The following is a 12,487-nucleotide window of genomic DNA, read 5'->3' as shown; positions in this document are numbered from 1 at the left end:
TGCGGTGGTTACAGTGAATGGTGATCTTATCCAGTCATAATTTTTCAGAATTGTATTTTTTCCAAATTTATTTGAATTATGGAAATCATTTCGCGACCCACCCCTCGCCGTCCCCCCCACTTTGGGAACCCCTGGACTAAGACACCACGGTGAAGTTAGTTTCACTTTGCCTATGAGTTCAAATAATAGACGAGTGCAGATGCGTGTAGGCTATACTCTGCTAGGTTTTAGTAAAGCAGTGGAATACCTATTCCATACTGTCTCGTGTGCAAGCAGATTTCTTCAAATGCGCCGCTGACTATCAAAATACCGATGTGATTTGAAGTTGTGCTGCTTGCTGTTAAAGGGAATGACAGATGTCATTTTCATTGGTTTAAAGGTCTCATTCACCAAGAAACCGTTTAATACTTGTTCCTTTCGAAACACTATAGCTCACTCCAAGTTGCATGCATGCTGCACATGAAAATGATCTTCTACCCCCATTGCCCGCATTAGCCAATGAAAGAAAATACACGGAAAAAACAAGCGAATCAGAAAAAGCCCTTCCCTGTGATGCTGCAGGGAAAACAATTATTCATGGCCTCGCCCACCTTGGCTTGTGACCGCCCACAGGAAGACAGGACGATTTTGGCCAGGAGATTGTCTCTCTGCAGCTATTAGGAGCTAACAGCAACCCAGATAGCAAGCATACGTTGGCACAACGGCATATCATCCGTTGGCATGACGTTGTTTACTGACGTTGTGCCAACTTCATTTTGTCCGGTGGGGTAACGTTGTTTTGACGTTGGCACGGAGAAAATCGTGCGTCACAATAGGCCTACAAAAATCCGTTTATTGCAAAACGTTGGCTTATAACCAATTGCCAACATTTTGTTTTTATTTTCCATTGCTAGTCCATACCGTGAAAATGAATGAACATTATACTTTTATTATCATGAGCAATGACTTGTTCTCCAGTAGCCTACAAGCCTATATGGAAATGATTGCTTCCGCAATTGCGCATCATGCCTAACAGCTGTTCTAAAACCAGTGGCCTCTCGGGGCTTGTTGCTTAATTCAAGACAGGCAGGCAATATGTTATAAATGTTAATATTATTTATAATATTTATTGACAATAACAAAAATAACAAAGAAATAAATTAATAAAAAATGTTTAAAAAAAACACCAACAAGGAATTGGGGGGTGGGCTGCTCCGGTTCCTCCAGATCATGGAACTATTCTGGAAAAACAAAAGAGTTTGCTCATCGATCCATTTATCAAAACAATGCAAAGTATGTGGGGTTTGCCATATGTGCTACTTACTCGGAGTCAGAATCGCTGGAATCCGAATCACTGAATTCCAATTGACGCAGACGCTGGCGCTGAGTAGCTGTGGAGAAAAGGAGACAACCATCAGTGACAGATTGCCCATTTAGGAGGTTATCACTGAAACTAGGCCTAGGAGGTAAGAATGTTTTTTTTTAATTATTTTTAAAAAAATGTTTACTGTCCCCATCTATTATATGAAAATGTGCTTAACGTTGTAACGATCTGAATTGCGTTGTATTGAGGCATGCTAGGCTATATTTTTAGTTGAAAATGCATCTCCATTTGCAAATAGCATTTTCATATTGCAATCAATCGTGAAATGCACAGCATGCACAGGCCTACTAAAGCCACGCGACAAAATGTTACCTGAGAATGAATGCACGTGATGTTTGCATGAACCACGCGACATTAGGTCAGTTTGGCCTAGGATTAGCCATAGCTAGGGCACTGGACACTTGGTGACTGTTTGACATGTGATAAGGTAAGATTTTTAATTATTGTCTTAAAATAAGGTTAGAAGACTAAGCTAAACTTGGTTACTTTTGTGTGAAGAAATGAAGAGTTTGGTTCCAAAACGCTATCTCCTTTTTTTAAAACATTCAGGTTATTTAATGTGTATTGTGTTGTTTTGATTGAGTAAAGATATATAAAATAACAACACCCAGTTACAGTTCAACTGAAATTATTTGGAAAACAAAATGTAAAAAAAAATATTTATGAAAATTCATTAAAATGGTGGCGTTTTGAAACTCTTCAAATGTAGCACATAGCTCGACATATTTTGTAGCCTATGCTACTTTGGAATAATTAAAATACATAGATATTTATGTTTTTGGTATAATACAGAAATATAAGCAACTGTTGTTGAAAGTCCCGAGTACCGCCATGTATAGGCTAATAGAAAATCGGAGAGATTTCTATTTTGGGTAGGACTTTTTGCCTCAGTATTTTCTGTCAGTCTAAAGCACAACTGATATTGCCATCTATGTACTGTAGGTAGCCTGCTTTGTTTAAAGATCGTTGTCTTTCAAAGAAATGTAGCTGGGCTTTGGATGATATAAAATCACGGTGTCTCTGCAACAAATGCGCATTAAGATTAAACGAGGTTGCATTTTTTGGTAATTGGTGGAGTAGCCTAGGCTAGGAACACGAAAATCAGTGGGGCTGTTAAAAGCGTAACTGGCCAGAATGCATCCTAGGGTGTTTTTGTGAATGTACCCTAGTCAAACTTTAGTTTAAAAGCATAATTATAGCCTACGTCCGAAGCGCCACTTTTAGCTTGTCGTCGTTTTCGGGTCAAATGGCTTTTTTAATGGAAATCGTAGGGGCACTACTATTTTGATACATGATGGCATCAAAATAGCTATTTTTAAAACACCAAGAAGGCTCGACACAACATGAAACTTTGATCGAAGTCATCTGTGTCTCTACACATGAACTTGAGCATTGTTTGTGTACACAGAGTTTACTAAAAGAAAGGTTTTTAAAAACTTAGTTTTTCTGCTCGCCGCCATCATGCCAGCCAAGGAGTGAGTTGTCCAAAACCTTTCTTTTTAGTAAACTGTGTACACGAACAATGTTCTCAATGCTCGAGTTCATGTGTAGAGACACTGATGATTCTAAATAGCTATTTTGACGCCATCATATATCGAAATAGTAGTGCCCATGAATAATACTTATCATAAATGCTCAAACATTGCTTCCTAGATAATGTGAATTCCAAGCTACAAAACTGAAGTAATTCTAAGGACTGACAATTATATGAATGTGATAAAGACAGGATTTGAACAGAAATATTTTACAGGCTTTTGGTTTTGGGACCCATTCTTGATTAAGACAATGTTTTAACAAAATATGAGATGGTGCAGCAAGAACCTTAGATGATTTAACCTGGAATGACCCATTGCATATACTTAAATGTCTGCCACTATGTCTTTGGATTTCCCTCTTCTTATTCAGGTCTGTAACATACCGATTACAGGGCTCTGCGGTTCTTCAGCTCTCCTCTTCCTTCCTCCACTGCGGTCACTGCTATACTTAAGCCAGTTCTTAATGTGGCTGTCGCACTCGCTGGCAGTGATATTTTGCGCTGCCGCAGCACCTGAACAGGTAACAGTTCTTGATCATTGAAAATACAATGCACTATTTCCAGGAGAATCAAAAAGTGTCTATTAAGCACACTGTATTTAATTTTTCTTTTACAATGACAGCAATGCAGTGGCATTCAGACACCTCTTATAGCTGCAGTGATTTTTAAAGCTGCAAAAGCCTTCTTTTGGCCTCCTCGGCCAAGCCAATTGTATTGGGTTGCCAGTGTGTCTGTGATGAGGTGACGCATTATTCTCCTGACCGCGTCCCCAGCATTCATCCCACCAAGTGCTGTAAGGTGTGTTGTCTACAGATAAGAACAGAAATGTACAGATGTATATAGATTTTATACAGTTAAGAACAAAATTATTCATACCCCTGGCAAATATTAATTTAATGTTGATTTTCTCTCGACCAATATGTTTGTTCTGACTGAAAATGAAACTGCCACATGTCAAAAGGTTGCTTGACAATGTGGTAGAAACATGGAAATAGAAGCATTTTCATCTTTTTTTTTACATATGTATGAATTTTGTGTCCAAAATTATTCATACCTTTTTTTAGATAATGACTGGAAAGCCTTGTTTGGCTGTATGTTTTGGATCATTGTGTGGTTTAATGGCCCGATGCCGCCTATTGGGACGGGTTTCTCGGCAGACTGCCTGATTTTTTTTCCTCCAAAAATCTTACTGTAGCCCCTTGTTTTAGTGTTACCATTTACTTTGAGAAGGTCACCAGGTCCCATTGTCTGGAAAAAAACACCCCAAGCTAATACATTTCTATAATAGCTATTCTGCACTGTGGATATGGTGTTTTGATGGTTGACATTTGCAGCACATCCCAAAATGGACCACTTGGTCATCATGGATGCTGATCATGGATCACTCTTCTTAAAATGCACAACTCTGCTTAACCTTTTATAAGGACACACCTGAACAAAGAATATAGCTTTTGCTTGATTTTTAAATGGTTATGAACTAGGTTTCCAGACTAGATCTCCCTGAAATAAGATCTAGGTGGGCGGGGCTAGGCTAGCTGTCTAGAATCATTGTGAAGACATTGAGAGGCTTGGTATGTATTATGAGAACCATTTTGAGAGCTGTGATGACAAATAAACATGCTTCCAGTGATTATTTAAAAAGGGTATGAATAATTTTGGACATGCCATTTTTCATAAAAATGTTCAAAAAATATGAAAACTGATTCTACCACATTATCTTACAACATTTAGCCATGTAGAAGTGTCATTTTCAAACATATTGGTCAAGAGAAAATTAACATTAAATCAATATTTGCCAGGGGTATGAATACTTTTGTTCTTAACTGTATAGAATGTGTACTGTTGACAAAACATAATGCAGTTGGTTCCAAAGTATTCAACCAACGTGAAATTTTTCACCATGTTGTGGTCATCAATGTAGTCAAATACATACCATAGCTTTCTCCTGTGCTTTCTCTAATAACACATTCTCCACTCTCCTCAGATGTTCTTGTGTCTGAATTGGGAATGTGAATTCCTCTGGTAGAGAGGGCGCTGCTTGTGCTGGCTGCTTCTTAGCCAGGGCCTGGAGAAGGAGGGTGTTCTGGCGCACTTGCGCCTTTATCTCCTCCAAGGCCCTGAAAATTAGCTGGTCACGCTCTATAGGTAAGAAAGGTTTAATAGAAAAACAGAAACATTTCACATTGCTTTAGAAAGTGTTGTGACTTAAATGATTATGTTACACAAATGATATCATCAGTCATGTTGCAGACCAGCAAAATGTTTTGTACCGAATGTGTTTGTCACAGGCTGTGAGTAGGAGGTAGTGGGAGCACTCAAGACCGATGAAAACACCGGTGGTGGCTGGAGTACAGGCTGGAGTACAGGTAGCTGTTTGGAGGAGCCTGGTTTCGCAGGTGGTTTCACTGGTTGTTTCGCTGGTTGTTTTGCTGGTTGCTGGTTGGCGATGGAATGGCGTGGCTGAGGTAGAGCTTCAAACTGCTCCACCACTTTGGCAGAGGGCCTGCAGTATGACAACAGGACAACACCACAGGTATTAAAACATCAGTGAATCTTAGACTTTTGTTAATTTGTGTACTGTACGGTTCTTACATTCTAGGCCTTCTGAAACTTTCATCCTCAGAAGTGAGGGAGTCTTTCTTGGTGGCCCTCACCAGTTTCTTCCTGGCCGCTTCATAAGAATCTGTATTTGAGGGAAACATTTGTTAAACAAGGAACCATATTGCAGCATGTATAGAAATGAAATGAAGTTGCATTATGATGAATCATGTTATCTCTCTCTCTCTCTCTCTCTCTCTCTTTCTTTCTCTCTGTGTTTGTTTACAGGAGGGTCTCACCATATTTCTTCAGTACCCTGACAAAGAACTCCCCCCATGTCTCATCAGGATCCTCCTGATTCTGGACAGCCACCTTACCCCGTTGCATACTTTTGTATGGTGGCCAGAACGACACTTTTTGGTCGACACTCAGCCAGCTTGTGGGCACCACTTCAACCTCATTCTTTTCCGTAAATAGTACAATTGCGAACATGATCTGTAAACTGAAATGATGAACAGATGAACTTAGCTTTAACTAACTAACTTATTTATTTATTTATTTATTTATTTATTTATTTATTTATTACTAACTAACTAACTTATTTATTCATTTATTTATTTATTACTAACTAAATTATTTATTTATTTATTTATTTATTTATTTATTTATTATGTATGGTTCAGTCGGTATATTGCAAAGCCATGTTTGACAGGCATTGCAACCATTTTGGCATCAATGGTTTTCTCTGACAAAGCCACCACCTCTACAGACAGTCCTTGAACAAAAGCAATATTCAAATTGAGGGAGTCAACTGGGGATGTGAAAAACGACTGTCTGTTTAAAAATTTCCGTCCCAAAAACTGTGTGCAGCCATCAGCATTGAACATTTTTTCAATTCTGAATATGCTGTGCCCACTCAAAACTATGTTGTTAGGCGCATGGACTGATAAAAAGAATTTGGGACAGGTGTAGTGAGAGAGTAGACTGTGCAACACTGGACTGACATTGACTGACTGACTGACACTGCTGTTTAGTTTTTGTTCAGCGATGCGTTTTACAATTTGCTGCAAAGGTTGGTTTGGCTTTCTGATCTTTCTTTTCAGTTGATGCAGAAAGTTTTCGAAAGGAAAGGCAGAAATTCTCTGCAAGGGGCCAAATTTTCTGACATCGTCTGCCAGGTGGATTAAGCTATGGACATTGTACACAATGAAATCGCCATAAATCACAGAGAAGTTTTGGACAAAGACTCTGATCACCTTCTCGGCGTAATCACAGTATGTTTTTGACAGCTGTGGGCTGCATAGAATGGTTATGCCCACATGCAGAAGGAGGAAGTGATCGTACATAACATCAGGCAGTTCGTTTTTGAGAGCAATGGGACCCGTATACAAAAGAAATGTCCGAAATTCAGTTGCTTTCCAACGGTCCACCTCTGTTAGGGATCTCCCTCTTCTATTGAACTCTTTTGGCAAGCTTTTTCCAAGTTCCACTATTTTTTGTGATATTGATGTTATTGTTCGGTTGCCAATTCTTGTGGGTAGTGGGCCTCGCATCCACAACCAAATGAGCTTTCTCACTACTCCCAAACACACTAAGTGCATGTAATCGAGCACAAATTGGGAGACCATGCCAATGTTGATGTCAGTGAGGGGACTTTCACCATCCTTGTGGTGATCACTTTGTAATTTGGCCTTAAAGCTCTCGTCTGTACGTGGTGCCGCCATTGTCTCAGGGAAGTTTAATCTGTTATTGCACCAAACACCCTCCTGAACACACCTCTCGCAGCCGTAATACGAATTATGATATTTTATGTTTTTGAGGAATGCTCTTGCTGGTGCATCGCATACAAAGGCCGAAATGATTATTTTGTGATTTTGTTGGTACATAACACCACTTGAGGAGATGACTGACATCTCCTCCACAAAATCGGAGAGATACTCTGCCAAATTTGATGGTTTTTTAAACCCAGAGTATAATGCCACAACGAAGGGAATTTGGTCTGGGTCTTCTTCAATTAATGCCAATATTGGCCAGAATTGGTTATTGCTACTTTTAAAAAGTGGCATGCCATCAATATTGATTTGCAGGTGGAGTGTTTGAGCGATTGTTAGGGTGGGACTGTCCTGCATCCTCACCAATACACCTTTAGCTAATCCAAAATAGTGCATGGAGCCCCCTGCTTTTTCTTCCACCTCTATGCTTTTAGGAGTTGACAAAAGTGTCCGACCATCTTTTGGGAGATCTGCATCGGGCAGGTGTTTGTTAAGGACAGCAAGAAGACTTGAAAGATGGCTGATTGGTGTGTTTGTTTCCACTGCCCACGCCTTTAAATCGTCACGTAATTTAATGTTGTCATATTCCTCATCAGGACTGTCAATGTCAATGTCAAAGTCCTCGTCTTGCATACAGTAATCGATATTTTGGATTTCCTCCAGACCACAGGTGGCGCTTATGTCCTCTAAACTAGAGCTAGTACTAACGTTACACCAGTCTCCTCCATCACAGCTGTCTAACGTTTCCGTCCCTGACATGTAGGAGTCGGAGCCATGGTCGGAGCAGTCGGAGTCGTGAGTAACGCTAACTTTTTCCACATTAAGTGATTGTAGCATAGAGACAATGGCCTCTGTATTTTTTTTTGTATGCCGTCTTAAAGACCTTTTTGATAGCAATTTGTTGCTCTCTGCCATTATTGTGACAGACAATAGCGTAAAGTTTACTAGATAACTGTTAGCATCAAGCAAGCTATAGCAGCTAGCGATATAGCTAACGTTAACGTAACCGTTTTCAGCTAACTTTAGCGAGCGAATCCGACTAACGCTAATTTACACAGTTATCGTTCTTGGTTTATGGTGTTGCGGTCTTGAAAGTGACCTTATAACCACTACTTTACCTGAATGTTGACCAAAACACCACAGTGTCTAATGTTAGACCAAAGTCTGTCGTTGGCGATCCCAGGTGAATTGAAAATCAGTTGATTTCAGTTAACTTTTATTCATACGCGCGCAGGTGTGTGTGTTACATCATAAGCACGAGAGCAACCTATATGTTCTATATTGTTGATGAACACAGTGGACCTTTTAACCTGTAATGTGTAGTGTAGCCTACAGTTTTTTTCTCCTACTCTCTCTGTGTGTGTGTGTGTGTGTGTGCTTTCAGACTCTGGAAAAATGTACTTATGAGGGCTTTATTTCCTTGAAGGTAACTATATTACACCCCCAGACACACACACATCAGTAGTCCTATGAGCTATGAGATGTCAGATTGTGTGTGTTGACACTGGAGGCACACTCACCTGTCTTATGTTCTTCAATGGAGGCTGAGGATGATGAAGACACTGTCTGTATGCTTGGAGTTGTGAGGGGAATTCTTGTAAACATGCACTACCAAAGTTTTAGCCTGATGAGCCAGACCTCACATCTTGATGTAGGACCATTCGCAGTGCTCAGTCCAAGGGGCGGGATAAACGGTTGTCTTTCAAATTCCCTCTGCACGCAATAGGATAGTGCTACAACCATGCATTTTCCCACCAGCGGAGCTAGTTGTTCAAACTTTTGCCAATTTAAACAAAGCTTAACTCGTGTCACGCTGTTCGCCAGCAGCAGCATCCATCTTCTTTGTTTTCAAGTAGCAGGGAATTCACGCAGAACAGTCGCAACTATGCCATCATTATGTTAAGTCCGCTTACTGATTCTATACACGATGTGATTGGCCTGACTGAAGTTGAATTTTTCCAACTCGCAAGCCAACGGAGAGTTGCTAGACTACCCTGGCAGCAAATTACATCACCTTGGCCGCTAGGGTGCGTCTAGATTTCTAGGCTACCAAAGTTTGGGATCACTTAGAAATTTCCATTCCACTCCATTATAGACAAAATACCAGCTGAGATCAATTACATTGTTTTTTTGTTTTTTTAATCAGTGCAACAGTTTTCAGGTTACACAGTATGCGCTTACATAATTGCAAAAGTGTTCTCTACTATTGTAGAAAGAAATGTCTTATCTCTAATGCAATATTTACATTGCCCATTATCAGCAACCATTCATCCAATGTTCCAAAGGCACATTCTGTTTACTAATATATAATTTCTCTGTTTCAGTAGCATCTGTTTCCTGTTACCAGCGTAACACAACACAGACTGTTTTTCTGCCGTGTATTCAGGGCACAGGCAGCTAGCGGATAGTGAGGCGATGTTTTAGCTTAGAAACTGCGTGACATGTCAACAACGTTTGTATTTACTTGTCACAGCCTGGCATACTGTGTTCATTATTCCATACATCTGATGTGTAGGCTAACTGCTGAACTATGAGGTCCGACAAGGGACCAGGGCTATAGGCTACAGTCAGGGCTACCCTGCTGAAAAAAAACAGCCTGACCAGCTTAAGGTGGTTTGCTGGTTGACCAGCTTGTTTGACCACCCTATGATGGTTGACCTGCTAGACCAGCAAAACTCATGCGACAACATAGCTTCGGCTGGTTTACCCAGCTTGCGATGGTAATTCAGCTGGTTTTGCTTGTCGTATCATCTCAAGTCATTTTAGCTGGTGTTGCCGGTCTACATTGCTGATTTATCTGGCCATGCCAGGTTATGTTGGTCATTCTAGTAAACCAGTATGACCGCCTTACACACACAGTATGCACTTACATAATTGCAAAACTGTTCTCTACTGTTGTAGAAAGAAATGGCTTATTTTTAATGCAATATCTACATTGCCCATTATCAGCAACCATTTATCCAATGTTCTAAAAGCACACTCTGTTTACTAATCTAATATCATTTCTCTGTTTCAGAAGCATCCATTTCCTGTTGTTACCAGCACCATGCCATGTATGTCGCTCTGCATTATCCACATGTACACTGACCAATCACTGACTTGTTTCTTGCTGGGCATTTTTTATAACAGTGATAAACATTAAAAACATGAAAAGCATGAATATTTCTTTCAAACAACACAACTTGTGGTGAAGTCAGAGTATGCTTCCAATCAATCATTACACAACAGTGAAAAAAGTTCAAAATATAGTTTTCAATATAGATCGACAGATAGATACTTTATTGATCCCCAAGGGGAAATTCAATTCAATAAGAACCTAGACAAGATAAATTCATATATTGAAATTGGTCAATTGTTATTTCCATTGAATATTTTTATTTAAGTACACCAAGTAAGTACAGAAACCACTGTAAATGTGCCTTTGGCCTATTTGATCCATGCTTGCAAATACACACACCTTCAGCTGTGTTGCTGTGTGTGTGTGTTAGAGGGTGATTGACTAAATAGCACCACTGTACATTGTAAAATGAGTGTGACAAACATGTAATGCAACTTTTTTGTTTGTTTTTAAAATCCATGCTATCTATTTCTCTGTCTAATGTATATTTTTTTGTTTCTATCTGGTCCATTCAGGTGCTCTCTGCAGCTCAGAATGAGATTGGCTGGGACTTAATGGCACGCTACTGGGAAAGTGATTACTCACTCATGAGTGAAATAGTGATCTCGTATACTGTGAAATGCCAGTATTAAATAAATGATGGGCTTGTAAACATTGGGTTTGTGTCATGGTTTTCAGCAACAAACATACTTTACATGAAACTGTAAGATGACATTCACTTAAATTGTGAGTTATTAGGGGGAAGGCTGAAATCATTTGACAAATTAACTTTGTCTAATACAAAGATTTACTTGTTTGTATTAGGTGTAATTGCAGTGGCACATTATGATACACATTTAAATAATGCCCAGTCAGACATAAGGAATTTTCTATCAGAAAAACTTTATTGGACCATGGCAGTCATATTTTATGGTGAGGTCACGGGCAACTCCAACTGAAATATCTGATGTTACATGATTAGTGCTTGGATCTCATCTAGCCTATAACCAGAAAGTTGGACATCAGTTCCACCATGAATAGCCTAACTGCTTAACAGTTATACCCATTAGAGTGGAACTTCTAATGGGTGAGCTATAGTATACTTTTTGTTGGAGTTGCGATAGCTTGACCTATTTGGGAAATGCACTCTTTTTCAGTGACTTCTGTGGGTATACTTAGTTACTTATTGGTCATAGGAATAAGTTGGCTACTGCTTTTCTTGATTGCATGTGGGAAAACAAATATCCTAGTCTTACAAACAGAAGCAGGTATGTATAATCTACACACCTATGGCTGAAAAAGTTAAGGTTCATTTAGCAAATGTTATTTTGTAGTATTAAAAAAGATTGTTTTATAATTTATCACGTAATTAGCACGTTTAAGATAATCACTGCAGTTGCAAACAGCCGGTCGGTGGACTGCCGTTGGCGTGACTGTGTTTCAACGTTGTAAATCCTCTTGTTTTAAGAGGCCTTTAAGAGGTCTTACAAACTTCTAAAATTATCTCACAAATGCAATAAATAATAATAATAAATAATAAAACCCGAAATCTTGCGTTGTTGACATTCGCTGCAGTTGCAGCCAGTCGGTGGACTGCCGTTGGCGTGACTGTGTTTCAACGTTGTAGATCCTCTAAATATTTTTGTTTGACGCAGCTTGTCGCAGAACAATCCAACATTCTATAAACCAACATTCTATATACAATTGCTTGAGGCGCTGCGGTTGTTGTGACATTGTTTCAACGTTGAAATTCCACCTCCGACACTGCCAACCAATGGCAACGTTGTGACAACGTGTGCTTGCTATCTGGGACACATTTATTTACTTTAGGTACCCAAACAGAATACTTCATGAAAAGTATGAGTATTGATACAAGCCCTTCGGATACACCATGGGCATGGGGGCCTGCTACCTCTACTCCCATCAAGCCTGTTCATCCAAGGCCAGCTAGAAGACCTCAGGTTGATCAAGAGGAGGAGGAGGATGAAAGTGACATCTCCACAATAACACCTGATTGCTCCACCTATGGCCCAGCGCAATCAATGAGCAATGTAATAGAATCATCACAGCCAACGAATGTGTTTTATGTGTTGTCCCTTCGGATACCCAGGACAACACAAGCCGAAACAACAACTCAGACCTTTTTCCCTAAATAATCCCAGCACCATCTTACAAAGGATCTG

General features: G+C 39.7%; 1 long non-coding RNA gene across 1 annotated transcript; it reads left to right on the top strand.

Annotated features, from left to right (window-relative positions):
- The first annotated feature begins 7,925 nt into the window (after positions 1-7,925).
- On the top strand, positions 7,926-10,926 carry LOC143112767 (uncharacterized). The gene is made up of 4 exons (XR_012984791.1): positions 7,926-8,002; positions 8,592-8,633; positions 10,224-10,260; positions 10,841-10,926. It is a non-coding gene; the product is annotated as an uncharacterized LOC143112767 (long non-coding RNA).
- Positions 10,927-12,487: the final 1,561 nt, after the last annotated feature.

Source organism: Alosa pseudoharengus, unplaced genomic scaffold (assembly GCF_046254945.1).
Source record: "Alosa pseudoharengus isolate Yale_2024_CS ecotype anadromous, Long Island Sound unplaced genomic scaffold, YU_APseudo_1.1 YU_APseudo_1.1_scf_8, whole genome shotgun sequence".
Classification (NCBI taxonomy): Eukaryota; Metazoa; Chordata; class Actinopteri; order Clupeiformes; family Clupeidae; genus Alosa; species Alosa pseudoharengus.
This window is presented reverse-complemented; position numbering and strand designations above follow the sequence as displayed.